At 41.7% G+C, this 22,942-nt stretch overlaps 1 protein-coding gene across 1 annotated transcript in view; it reads right to left on the bottom strand.

Annotated features, from left to right (window-relative positions):
- The window catches only part of LSAMP (limbic system associated membrane protein), a 983,246-nt gene that overhangs the window by 441,783 nt on the left and 518,521 nt on the right, over nucleotides 1–22,942 (bottom strand). The window lies entirely within an intron of this gene.

The following is a 22,942-nucleotide window of genomic DNA, read 5'->3' as shown; positions in this document are numbered from 1 at the left end:
ACTAGTCAAAAACATCCTTTGATGTGGCAAGAGCCCTCAGCAGGAGCAATTCTGCCATTAAGATGTTTCTGTTGAGACAAATCCCCCGATCTTAAGATTTCAGGTCAAGGTGATCCACAGTATCTGACATCTCTAAAGGGCAATTTGTCGTCCCCCCTGCCAGAAAACCCTGAAATTGCTAAATGCACCAAGCACACTGACAGCTCCACCTTGTCTCTTAACTATCACTTGTCTTAAAACAGCTCTCATGGCCTCAACTGCAAAAAAAAGTCTTCTTTAACAGCCTCAAGCACACGAATAAAGCATAGTTTTGGTTTTGTCTCTCAAGAAGCCCTGTTTTAAGAGTTCTGACCTGTGATTCCTTTCGAAAAGGAAATCTGTAGTCTAAAATCAACAGGCGAAGGATCAGGAGACTGGAAATAAAATCAACTCTTAGGCTGAAGAAAATGCACTCCATGAAAGAGCCTGACTGGATTTAATAAGGGAATGTGGGCATTAACAGCTTTCAAAAGATCACAGTTTCTGGTTTGAATGAAAGACGTTTATGACCTTTGGTATGGATACATTTGGAAACCCAACGATGTTCTCTAGTTAGTCCTTTCCACGAACAGCAGTATCTAATAGATCAGCACCCTGCTTGGTCCTGATCAGCACTCGGGAAGGGAAAAAGACTTCAGAAAATGAGACCTAGGTTTGGGTATGACTCAAGACAGCTCAGTCTGGGTAAATGGGGGAAGTTCATTGTACTGCTGAAAAATCTCAACCTTCCTTTCAAACAGTACTGCAAATATTTTTCCTGCAAACAAGGTTTCTGTAAAGCCACTGTGTGTGACACATTGTGATGGGGCAGGCCCAAGACAGGCACACGGTGAGCAAGGCCATGCAAATCATATTAGACAATCAGTCAAAATACCCCAAACCTCACCAGGGAAACCACAGACTGGTATTCTCATCATATTTTCCATCACTACCCTGCCTCAAGTGAAGCAACTGGATTCCCATCCTTACTCTTGTGTTGCCTCCAGAGAGTACTGTCCCATGCAACCTTTTCCTGTTGCAATCTGTAGGGCTTTACACAGTTCCTCCTATGGTACACAATACTGAGATGCTGACATTAACTCCTGCAGCCTACACACACCTCTCCTTCTGACTGACAACCACTCTCGTCAGCATCGAAACCCGGCTGTAGAAATCTGTATTTATAACAGAGTGTGGTTCTTCTTGACACAGAACAATAAAATAGCTAACAGGGGCTATGCATGACAGGTTGAGATGCCTGCCATGAGAGCTGTCCATGGAAAAAAAAAAGAGATGTCAGCCCAGTTTTGCAAACCTGCATCTCTGGCAGTCCACACCAAGTGTGGACAATGTGAAGATGAAGAGAGATTTAGAGAAGTGGTCACAGAGAGCTAAAGAGAGGAAAAACAAAACCTTGTAATTCCTTTACCTAAGAGCTAACTTTTCCTGTGTAAAACAGAAAAGGCTGAGCTAGTGCTTTTAGGTTTGATTATTTTTTTTTCACCTTTAATTATGCATCATCAGTGACAAGCTCATGTGGAGCTAAAAGCTGGATCTGAGCATGAAGCTAATTTTTGGAGCTATTGGCTGTTCACTACCAGGAATAAAAATGATTCCTTGTCTTCCTAGATTTGGTTTAAGGAACAAAACCTCTTTGTCTCTCCCTCCATATTAGCTGCCTACAGACAGCTCCATTTTCCATTTGTGCATTTAATTATCCCTTCCTATGTGAGCTACTTTACATTTGTGCTTATTGAATCTCAGTTTATTGATTTCGGCTCCCTTCTTGAATTCATCATAGTCGGACTCAGGGCTAATCCTATTCTCCAATGCATTGGCAATTGCTTCCAGCTTTGTGTTGCATATGAATTTGATTAGCATACTCTCCATTCCGGTCTCCAGTGAAAATGTTAATGAAAACATCGAGCAGTATCAGATCTAGAGCTCATACACACAGGGCTCCATGCACCACTGCCTAACCTGACTCTAAACCTTTAATAATACTCAATACTTCTGGGGTACGGATGGTCAACTTAACAACACTTGGCTAAGTGATTTGCAACGTTTCAATTGAGTTTATACTCTGCAGGAACAACTAACAAACCTGGATCAAATGCAGAGGGAGGTCAAGAAAGCAGCATTTGAACTGGGAAGGTATGGAGGTTTGACATTTAATCAGAGTTAGAGTTCAATCTAAGGATTCCATAACAGCCCCTGAAATTTCAGCTTTAAAAAACAAAAAACCTGAGAAGGCACACTTATATTTTTGGCAAGTTGACTGCTATCTCAAGCTTAATCTCACTGGTGTGGCTCTTCTCACGTACTTTAAAATGGTGCCAAATGGCAAAGTAGGCTGGTTCTAGTGTGAATTTAACTTTCCAGAAATAAAAAGATTTAGGATTTAAGGGTTAGTTCAGGCTTATCTCATTAATCAAATCATTCATTGTGGCCAAAATATATTGGAATAGACATGGATATAATTGCTTTCATATTTTAATTTATTGGAAATGAAACAGAATTTCCCATTTTTATCAGCAGAATTAAGCTGTTTATATCCATGACCATTTCTTAGCCATAAAGCTTAGGAATTTTTTTGCCTTTTCCTTTGAGGGTGGGGGGGTTGTGTGAAGACTACACATTATTTTATATCTTAGTTCCCTCTCCACGTGGGTTGATTATTGAGCCAGGCATTCACCAGTGCTGAAGTTTATTATAGCAGTGCTCAATTTTCCCATGTTCCCTCTTGTTTGCAAGTTTAATTCTGCCAGTCATTTCCCTCCTCCCTCTCTCCTGCCTTGGGAGATGAGGCATTAGAATGCACTTTACTTCACCTCCTCTTTTCTAACATAGTAGAATCTCTGCACCCACCAGAAGACCCCCCAAACACTAATCCCTGATAGATTAGGGAAATAAGGAAGCAAGGTACACAGAGGGTAAAGTTATTCTGTTTATAATGAGATTAATCTCTTTCTGAAAAGTACCAGACATGCCCTGGAAGGGCTGATTTATTCTTGGCTCAAAAAACATGCATCCAAAGAGTGCAGTTTTGGCCTCTGGAATGTATCAGATGGCACAATGTTTTTCAAAACTTTCCTAACTCTTTTCCAATCCTGTCCTCATATTTCTGTGTTCATAGCAACTGTTTCTTCAAGAATTGTGTTGCTGAAGGACTTCATCACTCTTACTGTACCTCTTGCAACAGCTCTTTGGACCATACAGTAATGTTCAGAGAAGAATACTGATCATTTACTCCCAAAGCCACATGCACCCAGCCAGGTTAATTTTCATTATCAGCAGTGCATGTTTGGATCTGTGATACCATAACATGGTCACTTATTTCTGAGGGAGGCTCACAAGTGGCTCTAAGTAAGTATACATAGAATGATGATGCCATAAATTTTTGCTCTACTGGAGCAAAGGGTCGTTCTGACCTAAAAAGTAAAAAGTTCTATTCCTGCTTTGAAAAGTTGCCCTGGAAACCAGATGTAGATTGTGCCACCAAGTATGATGTATCACTGCATCATTTGTCCTATTCTTATAATTCTTTTTAGCTAAGATAGAACTGCAACCTGTTTCTGGCCTTCTCTTATTTGCCCTCACTCTCTGTTAAAAATTCTATATATTTTACTTATAAATCTATTACTAAATCTTTAATCCATCTATATATAATTTATGAGATATTATAGAATGTCTCCTAATACAGAGCACTGTTCAGATATCAACTCACACTTCTTTTGCAACCTCATGTGATGAAAATCTCTCATTTAGGCAACTCTGTTGACAGTGGCAATGGTCTCTTCAGTTTGCAGAGGGTCAGCGTGATTAAAGTTGGTCTGATACCACTGTATTAGAGCAGATGAAGGTTTTCTCAAATACCACCACATTCAGAAGGCCTGGGAAAAGTCAACTGGTTCCTACTCTTACCTGCAGCTGAAGCAAGGGAAAAATGTATTAAGTACTTGCATAAATTTCATGTCCCAATATATCCAGAAACAGCACCCGGGATGTCATTCAGTCAAAAACCATCAAAGATGTGTTTAGCATCATGTTGAGTAGATGGAAACAGGTGTTAACCTGCACAGGCTCCATATTCCAAAGGAACAGATGGCTTGGAATATGCTTGTCCTTTCTCATTTTTCAGTCATCTCATCGACTACTTTGCTCTTCCACTCTGCAAAACCCTCAAGCCCAGAAGGAAATTCTCAGAGCTGCTACAGAGAGGCTTTTATTGCACTTTCACTTAAGAGACTCTCTATGACCCTATTTATAACGTACCCATGTTCTGAATAGGGTAGCAAGGGAAAGAAAAGCTATTGTCTGAATTGCAGAGTGGAAATGGAAGCACAGACAAAGCTCCTGAAAAGACTTAAATGATGCCTAATGATGGGGGTAATCACAAAGCACTATTCTCAAAGGCACATGCCTAACTAATCCTTATTGATTTAATTGAAAGGTGAGCAACCAATGGAGGGGTTTTTAGCATTTCACTATGTATTTATCTGCATCATGAAATGCCTGAATACCTCTGCAAATCTGGTCCTTGGCCTCAATCCCATTTTAAGAAAGTGAAGTAAGCAACTAGAGAAGTAAATCTGAGGAGTTTGGACTCCGAGTATATAAGTCTTTTCTGAAAAACAATTGTCAGCTCTGTCTTTATTTAAAAATACTACCATAAGTAGTTTATTTGGAAATTCCAGGACTATTAATTGATCTGCTTGACCTCATCATCCTACTCATGAATTCATCCTTCTCATTCCCTGCAGACTCTTGAGCTGGTACTATTTACACTGTTTAGATTAGGCTTTAATGAGTACCGAAAGCTTTCGGTTTTCCTAATGAGAACTGAAGTAAAATTGAAAAATGCAGGCTTTGTTTAAACAAGAACAATGTGAATCTGGCAGAATTCAAACCAAGCTACAACTGAAATACTGACCTATATAAAAGCCAAGGATGAAATATGAACATGACTGAAAAGCATTCCTGCAACATACAGACAGCTTTAACCAAACAGTCTCCTACAAAAGGAGTAGCTATGCATGTGCAATTATTATACACTTAGTAGTGCGCAGAATTCACCTCTTACTGTCTTACAATGAGCAAAATAAATATCAATTTGTAAAAAATAGATGTAAGGAAATCAAGCCATTTCACACAGGTGGAACTGCAGATAACTGAAGATCTAGATGTGTAACTCTTCAGTGATTATTCCATGAAGAAATGAGCTGGAGAAAGAATAGAAGAGACTATGAACAGGGACTAATTCATTGTTATGAAATTAAAATAACACTCCCTGGCATCTCATCAGCTGATCTGGGAAATCCAGGGCAATCCTTCACCATTACTTGGCTTGTGTCCTTGGCTTCTTTTACCCTTTTGTGCACTTGTGTCTTCTAGTGGAACAAGCAAGTTGGCGAGATGAGGGCAGAAAATTAGTTAGATACATTATAAAGCAAAAACTACCAACATTTAAATAAAAGAGTTTCCCTGCTTGCAAATTCTCTCAGCGTGGGCTTCATACTGTGTGGACTGGTGAGTTTATGTCCCTTCTCTTCTCAAAACCTTCTTCAGACCCCAGGGGAAAGGTCACCACCATCTCCTTTCACAGCTTCCCATCACACAATTTTTTTTTGTAGTTCTCCATTTCCACCTCTCCCAATCCATTTGCCTCTTCTGTCACAATGTATCTGTACACCAGCCTTATCCACAAGCCTCACAAGGTAACAGAACATAATCACTTTTATGTGCTTGTCTGCCTTAATCTCTGGAAGAGTTCCCTGCAATCACTCTCTGGGGAGTTCATTTGTTAGATCATTCCCCATTTGGAAGAGCTGTATTTAATGTTTATGCTGTGGAAGAGATCACTGGCAGGTCTTTCTAAGTCCTGCTCTAGTTGTTGGAATCTGTGTGAAAAAGAGCTGACTGCAACCCTTTTGCTTAAAAAAATCCCAAAAAGCAGCATTGCTTTTTCAATAATTTCATTGTTGCTTTAACATGAAGAGAATAAACTAGGCAGAATGGGTCAATTTCAAGATTACTCCTCTATAGAGGGAAAGGTTTTAAACAGATCTGTTCTGGCGTCAAGTGACACGAGCAATTTTCAGGTTATTGATCTCTTCTCAGCATAATTTCTTTGTGATTATTTTACCTCTCCATTCTTGCCTCATCACTCCTCCATAAGGACCCTCCAAAGGAGTGGTGATCTATTCCTCTTTTTCATCATATGCACTCCAGTTACCTTCCATAATTGCAGAAACAATGCTCACTGAGTACCAGAAGTTTGGAGACAGACTTATGGAAGGAATAAAATAAGTTTTTACGTGCACTGTTCATTTTCTACTTTCCCAGCCGCAAGTGAAACAACCTTTCCAAATTCATGCTGATAAAACTTTTAGATCCCACTATGAGCGAATTTGATAAAAGCCTGTGACATCAGCTCCACACAGTACCAATCTGTTCTAATCTTCCCAACAACTGCACTAAACCATCAACAGCAGTCCCTCCCTCACAAATGCTCACAGCAGTGCTGCTCTGAAGATGCAGCTGCCCAACGCAGACAGAGCCGCCCTACGAAAAAGGATCACCAAAAAAGCATGGGCAAGGCAGGAAAAGGCAACCTCACAAAGACCTAAAATAACCTTTCTGTAAATAATAATAAAAAAAATGCTTTTAGAGCAAGTCCTAAGGCTACATGTTCTACTAGGTTCAGTTGCTGCTCTCTACAAAGGAGACCAATGAGTTTATTGGGCTGTTCCCATGCTAGGTCACATAAGATGGTCTTGGAAAGCCCTCCACTAGATGACTCCACAAATCATAGGACACCTCTGCCATTGCTGCAGCACCTTCCCAGTGAAAAGTCTTTCCTAAAGTCCCATCTGAACCTCCCAAGCCACAGCTTATGGCTGTTGCTGGTGTTATACTGTCTACTGCTACTTTAAAAAATGTGGTTCTTTCTTAGAAATTATACATCAAGTGCCATACGCTTCTAGCTCACCTTTTAACCTCTTCTTCTCTACACTAAACAAGCTTAGATCCTTCAATCTGTTTTCACAGGACATGTACCACAGGCCACAATTATCTTAGTAGTTGTCTCCACTAGACCCTCCCCAGCTGCTCCATAAACTTCCTGAATTGTTGAAGCTCAAACTCAACACAGATTCCCTCTGGGTCACTGAGGCAGATGAAGACTTCTACAGGAGTCAGCTCTCATCCTGAAGACATTATTGGTGTAACTGGGCTACAACAGGAATAGAATGCCCAGCAGGTTAAGGGAAGCTCTTCCTTTCAACAACTATGTGAAACTGAACACAAGTGTGAACACCTTTGTAAGATTCAGTGCTTGGTAGGGAACCTTTCCTGGGTTCTGAGAGTTTCCTACTATGATTCACTTATCTTTTCAGCTCCAGAACAGTGGATCTTAAGGGCAGCATTGCTTTGCAAGTGGGTTGCTTTTGTTGGAGGTAAGGATGGGGTTCAAGCAAACTGAAGCAGAGGAAAGCTTGGAGTTCCCATGTCCATGATGGACATTATTTCCATTAGACCTTTGAGCCAATGGAGAGAAAGCTGTCTTACCTACTCACTTGAGTGACCTGCACTTGCAGTGAATGTTGGATCAAGCAGTGCAAAGAGATAACTCGCAGTACAAGAGGAGCTGTGTGCATGCTGTTTCACTGGGAGGTCAAGCAGAGAAGACTCCACACCCTCACTATGAGTAATGAGGGACAGGGAGGTGTTGCAAGTACAAGTTTCTGCTGCTGGCAGCTTGGGGACTTATTTTTCCCTTCATATATCCCTTCCACCGGTAGAAAGAAAGATGGCCAGCATTATGTTGTAGCATATGAAAATAAACACCTTCATGGATTTTGTGCAACATGATGGGTTTGCAGTATGAGGGGCAGGCAAGCATATAGGTTAGTTAATTTTCTTATAGCCTCCCTACCTCACTGGTTAAGTTGCTGTCAAATAGGAGCCTCTCTCCTGTTGCTCTAAAGAAACTATGAGAGATGCAGACTGTTTTGAGGTTCATACTGTGAACAGTAAAGCAGAATGAATGTACATGTTGCACATGCTGCTGTGTACATTAAAATCTTTTGATTGCCACAAGATTGTCTGTTTATGAGGGCTGCCTTTCCCTGGAAGAGCAATGAAGCCAGAGTGCATTTTGGAAAGCTCTGCCTTAGAAAAATGAACCAAATTTTACAGACATGGGACAGCATTTGAGAAAATATCTCCTACCCTTCAGGAAAAGACCAGTCCTAATTCTCCTACAATTAAGTGATCTATTAGCCAAAAAGAAAGGGTTGTTTTAATACATAACAACCCACCCTCCACCCCCACATACACCATAATTACACACCTCTACAGTTCCTGGATATGTTGAGTTCAAGGGAAAAGCTTTCAACCTTTAAAGACAGACAGCCTGAGAAGGGCTGCCATCTTAGGATGGAATATCAGTCAGAAAGGAGTTTTACATCATCTTGGGAACCTGGTACTGCCAATTTCAAGAAGTCACACAAACTTTTAAATTTGCAACGATTAAATAATGCTCCACTCTTTTGTGGGATATGAGTGTACTGCATAATTTGACATTTCTCCTCAAGGTAGAATATATTGCCTGGCATTCTCTTCAATACAAAATGAGTGGGACACAGACTGACAAGGTTTGGCTAAGATACCAAAGCCTTTTCATTTATTTTCAGGAAGATCTTTTTTCAAGTGCCTTTCATGACAGTATCCACAAAGCCTGCCATAACAGGCCCCTGACCTACAGTGGACTTTTGCTGCAGTCATTTTGGGCTACAAATACACAGAACAGAGAGTAAAAGCAATTCTCCCTCTTAAAGCTGAGGACAGCCAACCGTGCCATTGCACAGCTCTGGTATAAAGTCAGTAGTGGTAAAGGTAAGGATGGTTCCAGAGCCTAGAGTACTTAGGAAATAAGACAGACCAACTCACATTTTCCTGCACATTACTGCACTGCACCCTCAGGTATTTCCAAAACCAAAAAGCAAAACCCAGAAAGATGCTGGGCAAGAAACCTCAAGAGAATTCCTCCTAACAGAATTTCTATGATTCTGCAAAGTTCATGTTCAAAACCAGGAATGATAAGCAGGAATAGCTAAGTCCCTAGGAGGCTTAGGGTAAAGGCCATATTTCTTCACTTAGCATTTCCTAGAAACTAATTCAGGTGGCTTTCCCCTCTGCATTCTGACTTTCCTGAGTCACATTTCTGTATATTTACCTTTTCCTGATGCTTATAGAACTGAGCCCTTACAGCACTGTGCATTGGGAAAGATCTTGCCTGATGTATCTCCACAGACAAAATTCTTGTCTGCAGTGGTCATCAACAATATCAGGAACTTCATAGTTTCTTTTAATACTGCCCCTCTAAAACACAGACTCTACATTGCTTCATACATTAAACACCAAATATTTGCTGCTGCAAAGGCCACAGATGTTGAAAGGATGGTGACAGGGAACCTTCCACCCCAGTAACCTCACTCACCCAGAGTGTAAATGATGGTGCCAGCAGCATTTTGCCAGGTCAGTCACTTAACTGTCAGATACAGCTGAAAGGCTGAGGAGCAAAGAGGGTGAAGTAGCATCAAGACACAAAGTTCAAGTCTCATTTTGTTCTTTACCAAAGTTTGGTGGGGAAGAATTGGCTAAGGGCCCATTTTCCATTCAAAACCCAAATTGCTTTGATAATTAGCAAGTCTATCGGAACATGTGCAGAGCCTAGGCATAAAAGACAAAGCAGATGATAGCATGTCAAGAAATCATATTTGATATAGATTAAAATTACTGAAATATAGGGAATTATGGAAAAATACCATCATTTTGCAATTAAGATTAGGACTAAAAAGAGGATTTGCATTCATTGTAACAAGCAAGACCAGTAACAACTAACAACCACCTATGGAGACAGAGCTATTAACATGCAAATGATCATTATTCTGACCGAGGTATTTCTACGGAAAATGTGCCATTTATGCAGATTTCAAAGAAGTTTTTTGAAGCAAGGTATGTATGGATAAAACACCAGGAGTGGGAACACTGTTTATTCAGGAAAACTGTTTTGCTTGACACAGAAGAAAACCAAGAAACACAATTACTGAGCTGAGGCCAGAACAGACATGGTGTGAGATTCCAGCAAAAAACACGATTACAATGGAGAGAGAGCTTTGGGGCCAGAATGCTAATGTAAGAAATGCAAACCTTTATTTAACAACTTACAGGAGCAAAAAGCAGGGGAAAAAGAGGATGCTACTGACTTGAAGGCAGGAAATAGGAAGAGATAGGAATTTTTTGTGGAAATTGTAGAAATACCTGAGCTCTTCAGATGTTACCAAACAGTTTATACCACGAGCACAACTCACAAAGAGAAAGCATTACTTGAAAGTACCTTAAATGCAACTTCCTCTGTTATTAACATTCTTTGTGATTACTGCCCTAATTTCAGTGGAACTTCGACTCCTGCATAATATATAGGCCTTAACAAATTAGTTGAGGTCCATTTTTACAGGCAGGAGACAAGGACCAATGAGCTCTAGTGGGAGGCAAAAATGAGGAAAGAGCTCATTCACAATACTCGATGAATGGCAGGCAGCACAAAGACTCTGTCTTGTTGGTGTGTTGTCAAGACCTTGCCAGAGGTCAGTAAAAAAGCAGGAGAGACAAGTATAGTAGGCATAAAACTGAAGAGGAAGAGATTCCATTACTGTGGTAAAATTCTACCTTTAAATAAGATATGGGAGAATGCTCTTCTGCAAAGTATGACAGCATGTTTGAGAAAAAGACACTGAATTCCCCTGCAGCTCACTTTTACATTCATAGAAATTCAGATCTGTGAGATTTCAAGAGTCAGGGAAAGTGGCTGCGTTCTAGGAGTCAGATTTACTGAATTTCTGAAGGTCCTGGAAGTCTCTTTTGTGACTTAGGTAGTGCCACTGTATTTTAAAGCTGTATTGTATGGCCCTATCAGAGAGCCTTTAAAAGATACTGGAATGTGTGGGTTTGATCTGTGTGGTAGAAATGGGGTGAGGGTAACAGCCAGAAAGTGCACAAGCTGAGGAAGTTACATCAATCTCTCACTTAGCATGCTGCACTGCTCTCGCAGTCCTATGTAATCCAAAAGAGAGGCATTTTAGGAAGACCTGAATTTGAAAATATCAAATAACTTCGTATCTTGAAGGGCACAATGAGATTCTTTCAGCTCTGCACAGGGTGTTTTTCCAAAATTGGCAAGGCAAGGCACATCTCTGCAAACAAAAGCTACCCACCTGCTGATGAGAAAAAAATAAAATAAACAGGCTCAGTTGGTGGGTCTAAAATCTACTGTGCCAAAGCCAGTGAATGGACATTTAACATGATTCCTTTTTCACAGGGAACTCTTCTTGTTTCATTTGTCTATTCCAATGTCAACACCACCAGATAAATGCTGAATACCCTGAACACTGTGCTTCTACAGGGCATATGTAAGAGATAAGAATGACTGGCACATTAGGGGGTTTTGCCCCACAATGAACATATGAACAGCTTCTGGAAGAAGCCTTTTTGGCCTAATAAGTAATAAGGCAGGATCCAAGTATTTCAGGGTCTTGAAAATCTCCTAGATTCCCAGATTACAGAGTCACAGAATGGATTATCTTGTGACTTCAGTGGGTCATTTAGTCCAACCTCAGTACATCTACTGCTTGCTTTTCTACAGTTGTCAGAAGTATCATAGAATCTCTACCAATGGCCAAGGGAATCAGTGAATGGTTCATCTGGCAACCATCCATGCTGGTATTAGCTTGGAAGAAGGAAAGACACAGATCTTCTACCTCCTATTATTTTGTGTATTGGAGAACTGACTGTAAGAGAAACACATCATGTACAGTTTAGAATAACCTGCCCATATGGAATGATTCCACAAAGCCAGAAGCAAGTTAAGGATAAAAACACAGTGCTTAGCTAACACAGAAATTATTTAGTATTTCTTTTTAACATCACCACTTCAACACTGTATTTTCTAAGTCAGGAAATTCTGTCATCTTCATTTTACAGATACAGAAAAGGGTTGTGAACTGTAATTTGTAAAGCTGTACTGGCCCCTTGACTGCTCCAGTCTAAGTGAGGGACCTGGCTGGAGTGCCCACAGCTTCTTTCACCTTCAGGCCACGTAACTAAGGCTCCTTCCTTAGCAAAACAAAGGACTGTAAAAGGACAGAGAAGGTAGTCATGTTCCTCTTGCTGCCCTAGTAGGAGCTTGAATGTTCTCCCAGACTGTCAGTTGAGACATGGATACAGCAACTGAGGCTCTGCTGTCCTAGTAAATTTGAATGTGCAGAGAAGCAGTAATGTTAATAAACTGCGTGCAAGATCACTGGCATAAGGCTTGGCCTGTTAAAATTTGTGTTTCAATTCCATGGATGATCCAGGGGTCATTCATAAGTAGAAAGCTGCACAAAGCTACACAATGTTGGGAATTATGAGTGGTTTACTACTACAGATGTGATTCCATGCCAGGTGACTTTACTGCTTGAAAATGCTGCAAGTGCAGGTACAGACATAATCAAGGTACGTTTGATTTACTGGTACAGACATAATCTCCATTGTGGAAATCACCCAGATAGTCTATGGCAGAGCTGTGACTACAGCCCAAATTGCCTGCATCCTGGTCTGGCTTATAATCACTCAGCCACATTTCCAGTACCAGTGTTTCTCTTGTTCAATGTGAGCTTTTCAATTTGCACAGCAGGAAGTTACTTGGACCAACAGTTGTCAGTTTGAGTGAGTCTTGCTTTGTACTACACACAAACTTCTCAGCCCATGGATTCCAAAAGCTGTGAAAACCTACACAGTATTCTGCAACATACACTTAGCCTTCACAATATAAATATACTTCATGTTTTCTCATCATATGTTTCCTCAATACTACAGCCAAAAGCATGGTCAAGCTTAAATCACATATCCTTGAGTCTCAAGATAGTGACTCAAGTTCTTACAAGGTCCTTATAAATGCAGAAACTTGGTCTTAAATTCAGAACAGAGACCTGCTCACTGATCCTCAATATGAATCCATATGGAAACATATTGCATGCTCTTCTTGGCTAGCACATGATGGTACACTCACCCAGAAATACCACACCACATGGGTATAATGTGAAAATCTAAGAGGACAGGCAGAAAAAGACTCTGCCTGCAATTTTATGGCAGCAGAAAACAAATCAGCTAATATCCCTCTCTAGTTCTCTCTGCTATAGGACAGTTCAAATGAATAGAGCATTATTACTACTGCAAGACAAGGGCATTTTGGGACATACAAGATTTTAAAGTGGTTCCTGCCTTTCAGTCATCTCTTATAACTAGATGAGGCCTTGAATCCTAAATGTCAGTTTTTCAAATTCTGAGAATCTGACCAAATATTTTTATTTGGTCTAACTGGACATAGAATCTCAGAACTGTTTAGATTGAAAAAGACCTCTTAAGATCATTGAGTCCAACTCTTAACCCAGCACTGCCAAACCCACCACTAAATCATGTCCCTAAATGCCACATCTACACATCTTTAAAATACCTCCAGTGGAGACTCACCCTTGCTCTTCCAGAGCTTGACCATCATTTCTGTGATGGATTTTTCCCCAAAATCCAATCTAAAACTCAGCTGGTGCAATTTTGGGGTAATTTCCTCTTGAAGTACCAGTTACTTGAGAGAAAAGACTGATGCTGATCTCTTCAATTAATTATTTCAATCAACTCTGTCTTGTGAGCCAGGTTCTTCTTTACTCTAGCAGACACTTAGAATCCTTCTCTAATGCATCTTTCTGCCCTAGAGAACAGCCTCTATATGTCTCAGTCTGCCTGCTCACCTTTTAGCAGGTAAATAAACTGAAGTTCACATTGTGTCATCTAGGATACTTGACAACTTGTAACTGCTAACAAATACTTCTTTATAACTGCAAAAGACTGTGTGGCCCTAGTGACTGCAGCTACATATCAGACAAGCTATAATCAAATATGAATAAATATAATAAACCACTTTTAAAAATATGCCAGTATCAAAAGCAACCTTTATGGAACCCATAGAGGAGCAGGTGGGGACAATTTAGGTGGAAAGACCAAATTACAGAGTGAAAAGAACAACCAAAGAGAAATTGCTATAAAAGCAACTTTTCTTCATGTTACCTGCACACATGTGCAACACATACTGGTTCAAAATTACATATTTACTTTTGTAGAGTTTCTGAGCTGTTGAAAATTTTCCTACTCTCAAAGCTGAATTTAAGTAAACTGTTAGCAAACTATTCAGCAGAGCCAAGTAGTTCTGAAGACCTACCTAGCTGACAGTACATCCTTATACCAAAGCTTAACATAACCCTTGGGAAGAACCCTGGCACACTTCTGTAATAATATTTGAACAGTGGTGACATAAGAGAGTGACACAAACTTTAATGCTCTTTGCACTCATTCTCTTAAAAACTCATTTAGCCCAATTCTACATCTGGAAGGATCTGAATAGTTTAAAAATTGCTGTTTTTCTAGTCACTTTCAAATAATTTGGTGTGAAGAATATTTTGACCACTGGCCAAGGAGATGCCTGGTCTTGCTGAAATTGTTTGTTACAGATTGAACAAAGACCAAAGCTTCTTAAAAGTTTATAGAGATTTGGATGCAGCCACTCAGTTGTGCATCTAGTGACCACTGGATAGAAATGTAGTACTGTAATGCAGGAAGCCTTATATATGCACAGCCAGAAGTTAAATTTTCTTTGCAACGTTGGTAATTTTAATATAATCTATAACGTGGATGGGAGACAAATGCCTGGAATGCAGTATTGCAATGATCTCTTTGATGAGCAGAGAGTTCACTTTCCAAACAAAATGAGCTAAAGAACAGAGAAGGGATCAGTTGTTTGCAGGACTGATTGTGTCTTCTTTTAAAGTATACCAAGCCCATAAGGTCGTGGTAGTCTCAAGAGGATTTCTTAGACTGCAGTAAATTCAAGTTCAGCTGCAATGTTCAAACACCCCTGGCTTGGGAATGGGTAATGGAAGCTGAAGATCTGGCTCCTTAAAGATAAAGGGTGTTTCATATTGCTTTCCTAATTGTTCTGGGGGAAGAAAGCTGTTTGCAGCATGCTCTGTTCAACCTTGGGACTAATGGGAGGCATGAAGGAGCCTTGTTAACAAACAAGAGGCTTTGGTGCTTTGTAAATGGAGAAATACTGCCTACAAAGCTGAGTTTTATACTGAGTTGGTTATTTTCATCTCACACAAGTGTGGGATGAACACTGAGACCACTAAAAATGCTAAAAGTACATAAGTATTGTTTTTCACTTTACATTATGAATTTAATTTTTTTAAAGACAAAGCCCCCAGAAAATTCCCCAGCAAAAGTTTTCCATCACAGAGGGGAATGTAGGACAAGAAGGGGCAAAGGAATTTGGTAAGGTGACAGAAAATCAGCTGCAAAGCACTATTTCCCATCTGCCCTCACATTAGAACTTTTCTGCAAGTGCTTGTAGGGCAAGAGGGGGGCTGTTCAAAGAAAGATTTAGAACTCCCTCTTCTCCAGGAGACCATGCAGAAACCTAAAAGTATTTTTGACAGAGGACAACTAGTCAAAAGATCCTGAAGGCTTTCTGCCCTTGTTAAGCTTTCCTAGCATTTCAGTTGCTTTTGGGGCTGAAACACTATTGCAAACTTTGTCCACCAATCCTTCCCACTAGCAAAAAAAGGAATGTATCTCACAAATTCCATATGGCAATACAGTTCTACCAAGAAATGGAATTTTTTCCCCTGTTACGACCTAATTTCCAAAATCCTTGAGGCAATTTTCAGCCTGATAGTGGCAGATGCTGCACATTAGACAACCATGTTTTGAAGTCAGGATATTTACCTGGATCACAGTATTTATGCTGTTCTCTAGTTGCCTAGTTGCAATATCCATCATCATGTTATTCAAGCACTCTTGGTATCACTGTGTTGGTATAAACAGGACTGATCACACTCATTACAGATTATAAACCACCATCACACCTTTTTTGCAGGATGTGACAAAACATAAAGCAAGCAATAGTTCCTTCTCTAAGTCTCAAAATACAGTAGTTTAGCAGTACCAGGTTAGAATATAGCAAACAACCTTGTCAGAAAATGGCAGATCTCTAATAACCATAAAATGGGGTATTTCCATTGAGTACAGCTCTTCTAAGGATCTTCTACAGAGAGTGACAGAAGGAGAAAGCCTCATTAATTGTGACATTATCTACAGTTCTTAGTCTTCCTCCATAATTCTGAGCTGGCAAATTTAGGTTTGGAGACACCATCAACCCACAACTGAGTTGTGGCCAGAGGTGTAATGAACCTATGTCCAGGTGTGACAAGGATATGCCACACCTATGCTGGGTCCCTTTCCTCTGGCTGGTTTAGAAGGCAGGAAGTTGATTGTGGCCTTAAGCCAAAACCATGTGAGAGGGGCAGCCTTTGCCTCAACCTACACAGAACATGTAAAATCCCTGGTTCTCTGGAGAGTTTTCTCAGACTCCCAAAGGTGCTGAGGTGCCTTTTAAGCTGATGACACACCTACTGAGCAGAAGCTCAGAGCCAACAGCATGGGCAACACCTAGAATGAGAGGGAAAGCAGGAAAGAAAAGTAGTTCTGTTCCAAAACGAAGACGCGAGTCGCACTATACCAACTTTGTGTCCCACTTTGATACAGCACCAGCCACCATATGTGAGAAGCTTAATGCTGAGAGGGAGGATGATGAGAAGGCTCATCAGCCTTTCCTCTCTCCCCCTCCCAAGCACCATCCCCCTGCTGCTGTTTATGCCTCCCAACCCCAGGGACCAAAGCGCCTATTAGACTCATCATCCTCCCTCTGCGGATGTTCCCCCTGAGAGGTTCATTAGGCCTTGCTGCCTGACAGCAGGCAGCCAGAGAACCAGGTGGCCACCTTCTTTTGCAATGCCAGTGTTATTTCCAAGGGGTTAGACTTCTGGGAAGAAGCTTTCAAATTCCCTGTTTCCCAGACACAGGGAGGGCTCCATAAAACCCTCCCTGCACAGATGGATCGAAGAAAGGCATTACACTTGGTACATTCTCTGCAGGAGTTCATTACCAGAGGGAAAAGGGAAGTGTGAATCCCTTGGTGTGTCTGTCAACAAGCTTAGAAAAGCAGCTTCTGCCCCTCCCATCCCAGGATCACAAGCACTTCACTTGCATGACTACAATACACTCCAAAGCCATCATGGAGCAGTGTGACAGTGCTGGAGATGGAGAGATGAGGCTGGTATCCATTCAACCTTGAAAGAGGCAAAGAAGAAATGGAAACTGGAAGGACTAGCTTAAACTTTATTGCTGCTACTCTTCCTCGTTCCAACTCACTTTGTATCTCTCAATGCAGTATTATATTTCTTTTCAAACTTCGAATCTATTTTATAACTGTACTTAGGCTTTATTGACCAGCTTGGATCTTTGGACACAGAATAGAAAGGAAGGAAAAATTCTGGCAGAAAAGATATCAATATTTTAGGAAGAAATCTGAAGAGAAGAACTTCAAAAGACATTTCAACATGCAACTTAAAATAGTGAACCCCCACTCAGTTCCTACTTTTTCCTGCTTACACACAGACGTTGAGATTTCTTGCTGCTGGCACTTCCTCATATGTCTGCTTCCATGTGGTACAGGAGAGGTCTCTTTGTTAGGTATGGAAAAAATTACCTTTCCACCGTGTATTGAAGGAGGCTTCAAGAGCTCAGGGATTGCTCTCTGCACCTTCTTCTTTGTTACCAAAGAATGTTTAATTTGTTTACCATTTGTAAACCAAATTTTTTTTAATTTGGGTCTTGTCATTTAAGGCGGGCTTCTCTGTGATGAATTAAAAGCTCACTATATATATATATATATATATATATATATATATATATATATATATATATATATGATTATATAGTAGTAGTTTTCTAATGTGCCATTTTCAATTGAAACTTTATTTATAGAGCAGCCATTTCAGAGAAGTGTGGGAGCAGCGTTTCAATTGCATGTCAGGAAGAGCACTGGCCCTGTGGTTGAGATAAGTGACAAGAAGAGAAGAGCTGGATGTTAGGCTGAGAAACAAGATGACCTCGGGCAAGTCATTATACTTCCCTCTGCCTCACTTTCCCATTCTGTTATGCTGAGATTTTAAACAATTACCTGGCCTGACAAGTGCAATCAGTATGTAAAGAGCTCTGAAGTGGACATGCACTCAGCTGATCCTCACACAACCATGAGCACTGCTGGCAACAGGCAAGAGGGAGGAAGCAAGTTTCAGTAGCAGCTTGTCTTCCACTGCAGACACTGGATATGCTTGGGAATTGTATAGACTATGTACTTAGATACCACAGCTTGCTTATGCTCCCATTGGATCAGGACTACCATGATGACATGGAACAGCTAACTGCAGATAGGTGTAAAAACCAGAAAGATCCCAGTGCCAAAATCAGGACATCAAAAAGTGAGAATTATGGTAACCACCATTTAAAGTAGAAAAACTGAAGTTCAGAGGCATACAGTCTAGAAAAAAAAAAAAAAGTCTGAGAATACAATGCCTTTTTGGATGGGTTGGGTGCAAGACCACACCATATTGACTAGCCATGCTGCCACGGCTGGTATTAATATGGGAGATTAAAAGTGCCCTTCAGCTTCTGCTATACATTCATCTGGGCAACATGAACAGAGGAAGAGTACAAATACCAACAGTGCAGCACCCATGCACATGCACAGTTCTGCAGCACATGCAGCAAATATGACACAGCAGTCAGGGATTCAAGGGAGTTTTGGGGACAGCGTGCAGGCAGGAGATCAAGAGCTTGCAGAAAAAAGCACTGTCCCTGGGCACAGAGAAGAGTGCATACTTCAGAGAATCTTTCCTGCACTCTTGGAAAATGTGCTGTTGATATTACTTATTCTCTTTGGAGCAGTCACCAGCTTTCTTTGAAGGAGATGGTATCACAAGGGAAGGTGGGCAGCTGGTGGCAGCTGTTTGTCCCCAAAGGGTGCAAGAAGTCCTAGTATCATAGAGTTATAGAATCTACTGAGTTGGAAGAGACCTATCAGGATCACTGAAGTCCAATTCTTGGCCCTGGACAGGACACCCCAAGGGTCATACCATGTGTCTGAGAGCGTTGTCCAAACACTTCTTGAATTCTGTCAGGCTTGGTGCTGTAACCACTTCTCTGGGGAGTCTCTTCCGATGCTCATTCATCCTCTGGGTTAAAAACCTTTTCCCAATATCCAGCCTAAACCTTCCCTGGCTCAGCTTCATGCCATGCCCTTGAGTGCAGTAACTGGTCATGAGAGTGAAGAGATTATACCTGTCTCTGCTCTTCCCCCCACCCTATAGAGGAAATTGTAACTGCAGTGAGGTCTGCCCTCAGTCTCCTCTTGTCCAGGCTGAACAAACCAAGTGATCTCAGCCACTCCTCCTCAGAAGGCTTCCCATCCAGAACCTTCACCATCTTTATGGCCCTCTTTTGACCACTCTCTAATATTTTAATGTCTCTCTTACATTGTGGCACCCCAAATTGCACAGTGTTCAAGATGAGGCTGCCCCAGTGCACAGCAGAGCAGGACAAACCTCTCCCATGCCTGGCTGTGATGGTGTGCCTGATGCCCCCCAGGAAACAGTTGGCACTTCTGGCCATCAGGGCACTGCTGACTAATATTCCACTTGCCATGGACCAGGACCCCCAGGTGCCTTTCCACAGTGCTTCTCTCTAGCCAGTTGTTCCCCTGTCTGTAGACAGAACCAGGGTTGCCTCACTTCAGATGCAGAATCTGGAACTTTCCCTTGTTGAACTTCATATGGTTGGTGGTTGCCCATCTCTCTGATTTGTCTCGTCAAAGGTGAGTTGTAAAGATCAGGATGCAAGACATTAGGGATAAAAGCACATAATGGCATGTTTTGGCTGCAGCCTGTCTAGATGACATACCATGGACTTGGGAATGGGTGTGCTATAGACAGCTTGGGAGCAGGAATTTTAAAGGCATGAGCTGTAGGGCAGAACCCCAGGGAAAGGTTCTTTATAGCTATTCTGGATAGATTACTTGGAGAGAAACATGCTCTGAATTCAAAGGAAACTGAGATAATATCAGTAACTCAAGGTCTATGCATGCAGAATTCAGTATAAAGTAAGTTTGTTTCATTATTTTCCTGCAGAAATAAATTTGCAGGCACTTCTGGTTGCTGAAAGAGACTTAAAAACACATGGATAAGATGAGGTACAACACAACTGTGTCTATGATTGGAAAGACTGCGCAATCAACGCATAATTAACCTGTGAAACTTGTTGCCAGAGGATATTATAGAGGAAAACAGATTAGCAAGATTCAGAAAAGGATTAGACCTTACAAGAATAGCATCTGCAGCTAGGCTTGCTAAAATAAAAACCATATGGGTTATTAGCCTTCCCACTGCAGGGTATAAAATGATGGCAAGTTGGGGTCAGGAAGCAATGTCTCCCTATTATTTAGCATTGTAAAACGGGCCACACCAGGGGGTTGTTACAAGCCTATCTAAAGCATCCACCAATGGCAGTGGTTAGGACAGAATACTGGACTGGATGGGCCATTAGTTTGATACAGACAAGCAATTTCTTATACCATTCTGCCCTCATTTCCTGGGAGAATTCTACTCCCCAAACTGATATGCACTCCAAGCAATTGAAATTCAAGCGTAAACATGTCATTGCTTGAGCAATTTGTGGGCATACAATGGTACAGACTAGCAGTTAGACCCCAAGTTGAGGTACCTTGTGGACTAAGAGATTTTTCTATTATAGTTCTGTGATCACCACCTACAGACTTCATGTTTGTCATTCAGCTGGCCAGCATCAGTATAGGTGCAACCAAAATCTCTCTTGCACAGGCTCTTGGTGTGAAAGCAGTTGAGAAATCTCTTTCTTGTAGGAGCCTGTACATTTGCAGCTGCATAGTTTGGCCACTCACCCTGTGGGATGCAGAAAAATGAGGAGAGCAAGCAGGAAGGAGCAGAAGCACAGAATAGCATTTCCTTTTTCCTGCTGCTGCTGAGTTTTTCCCTTTCCATGTTTCACTATGGAGAGCTGCAGCACTCTTCCCCTGGTACCCTGCTGCATAGCAGGTTAGGCAAGAGTGTCTCTCTGTCCTACTGACTCAGACAGGAGAGAAAAAGGTGAGAAGTGACAGATGTGGTGAGGCAAGAGCAGAAGGTAGGCAGGGCTGTAGGGTAGGTGTCAGGAAGTGAGGCAAAGAGAAAGACTATGAACATGTGGCACAAGATTGAGAAGCAGAGGGGGAGGTTGCTGGGAGTGGAGTTTGCAGTGAGGGAAGCAGAAGAAGTTGCTATAGACACAGAGGGTGCAGGTGGATGACTGCATGGTCACCCACAAGGACACTCGGCACAGAAGCAAAGGCTTACATCCATAGGGTATGGATGGGCCAGCATGCAAACACAAGCAGAAGGGGAAGGTCCAGTGGGAAGCATGTAAAACACTGTTTATTCACTCTACTTCCCACTCAGAGCCACAGCCAGAAGCAAAGCAAAATGTCAGTGATGACAGAGGTGAAAATATATGATATATAGGTGTGAACAGTGTGCCAGTGATGCTGAGAAAGTGCATTGGTACAGGACATGCTTAGAAGTGTGTGGCATTGCTGTTCCACCACTTGGAATTTAGGCAGCATGGGGTGAGTGCTTCACATCTAGCAGGACTGCAAGAGGCAGACAGGACATGAATCTCCTCAGGCCCTCTCTCCTTCCACAGAACAAACCATTTCAGAATTAAAATGTCATTTAAGACCATCAGACTAGGAACAAATAAAATTTTGGGTGATGCACTGTTCATGCCACCACAGACATATGTCAGTACACATGTAAATTTCGGTGGGATAGGCTCTGCCTTTGAGATTAACTCGTAACTCCAGAATTTCACTTCCTAATTCTACTCCCAGTCACTTCAAATACTTTTTTGAATAGCTTAGGGCTCTTTAACTCTTGTCTCCTCTAACACTGGCCATAGCATTTTACAGGAGAGACCTTATTTTTGAGACATGTCTAGTACAATTGGGACTGGACCCTTGTAGAAATCATTCAATTTTCTGAAAAACACAGTTAAATGTTTTTCACCAACATGTCTCAGTCCCTGGCTCGAAGGTCAAGTGTCCACTCTGCATCAGGTAGCCTGATCTTCAGAGACTGCATTTACTCTTATAAAGGTCAAAGTAGTAGCACAGCTATTTCCCCTCAGAATTTTCTCTGATCCTGTGTTACCTCTGCAAAACCAGAAGTCATCTCTCTCTCTCTCTCTCTCTCTCTCTCTCCTGAACCCTGGCCTATCAGACTTGGCAGTTGTCTCATGATTTATGGGGATCAGCCCCTGAAAGGTTCCTCTCATTCCTGAAAAGGTCGGGTGCACACACAAGCACTAGTCCACAGAAGCCCAGGCAGATGCCAGGATTCACAGATGCACACACAGCTTCCCAGCTCCGCACTGCTGCTTTCAGCAAGGACCACTCAAAGCGTTTAGCCCGACGTGCTGTGATGATGATGTAAACGGAAAAAGAAAAGCCCTTCACCTGTGAAACTAATTAATAGTCAACAAACTTGCTTCAAGGTAGGAGAGCTGGCACTGGAGGCGAGTCCTGGGCAGGCAGGAGCCCGGCACAGCTGCTAGGTGGCAGCAGCCATTCACCAGCGCGGGGCTGCGGCTCGCCCAGGTGGCCGCTGCCTGCAATTCCCGCAGAATTTGATGCTCGTCAAAGTGAGCCGCTCTTACGGCCCGCGTTACGGCCAAAGCGCTCAAGGCTGCTGCTGTCGCTGCCCAAGACGGGAACATACATAAACATGAAAAGAAAGTCATCCGGGATTTTAAGGCGCAACACGATTGGGGTCGCAGCTTTTTAAGGGGATGTAGCTGAACAGAC

The sequence above is a fragment of the Zosterops lateralis genome, assembly GCF_965231275.1.
Source record: "Zosterops lateralis genome assembly, chromosome: 2".
NCBI classification, from domain to species: Eukaryota; Metazoa; Chordata; class Aves; order Passeriformes; family Zosteropidae; genus Zosterops; species Zosterops lateralis.
Note: the sequence above shows the minus strand (reverse complement) of the source record. Positions and strands in the feature narration are given on the sequence as shown.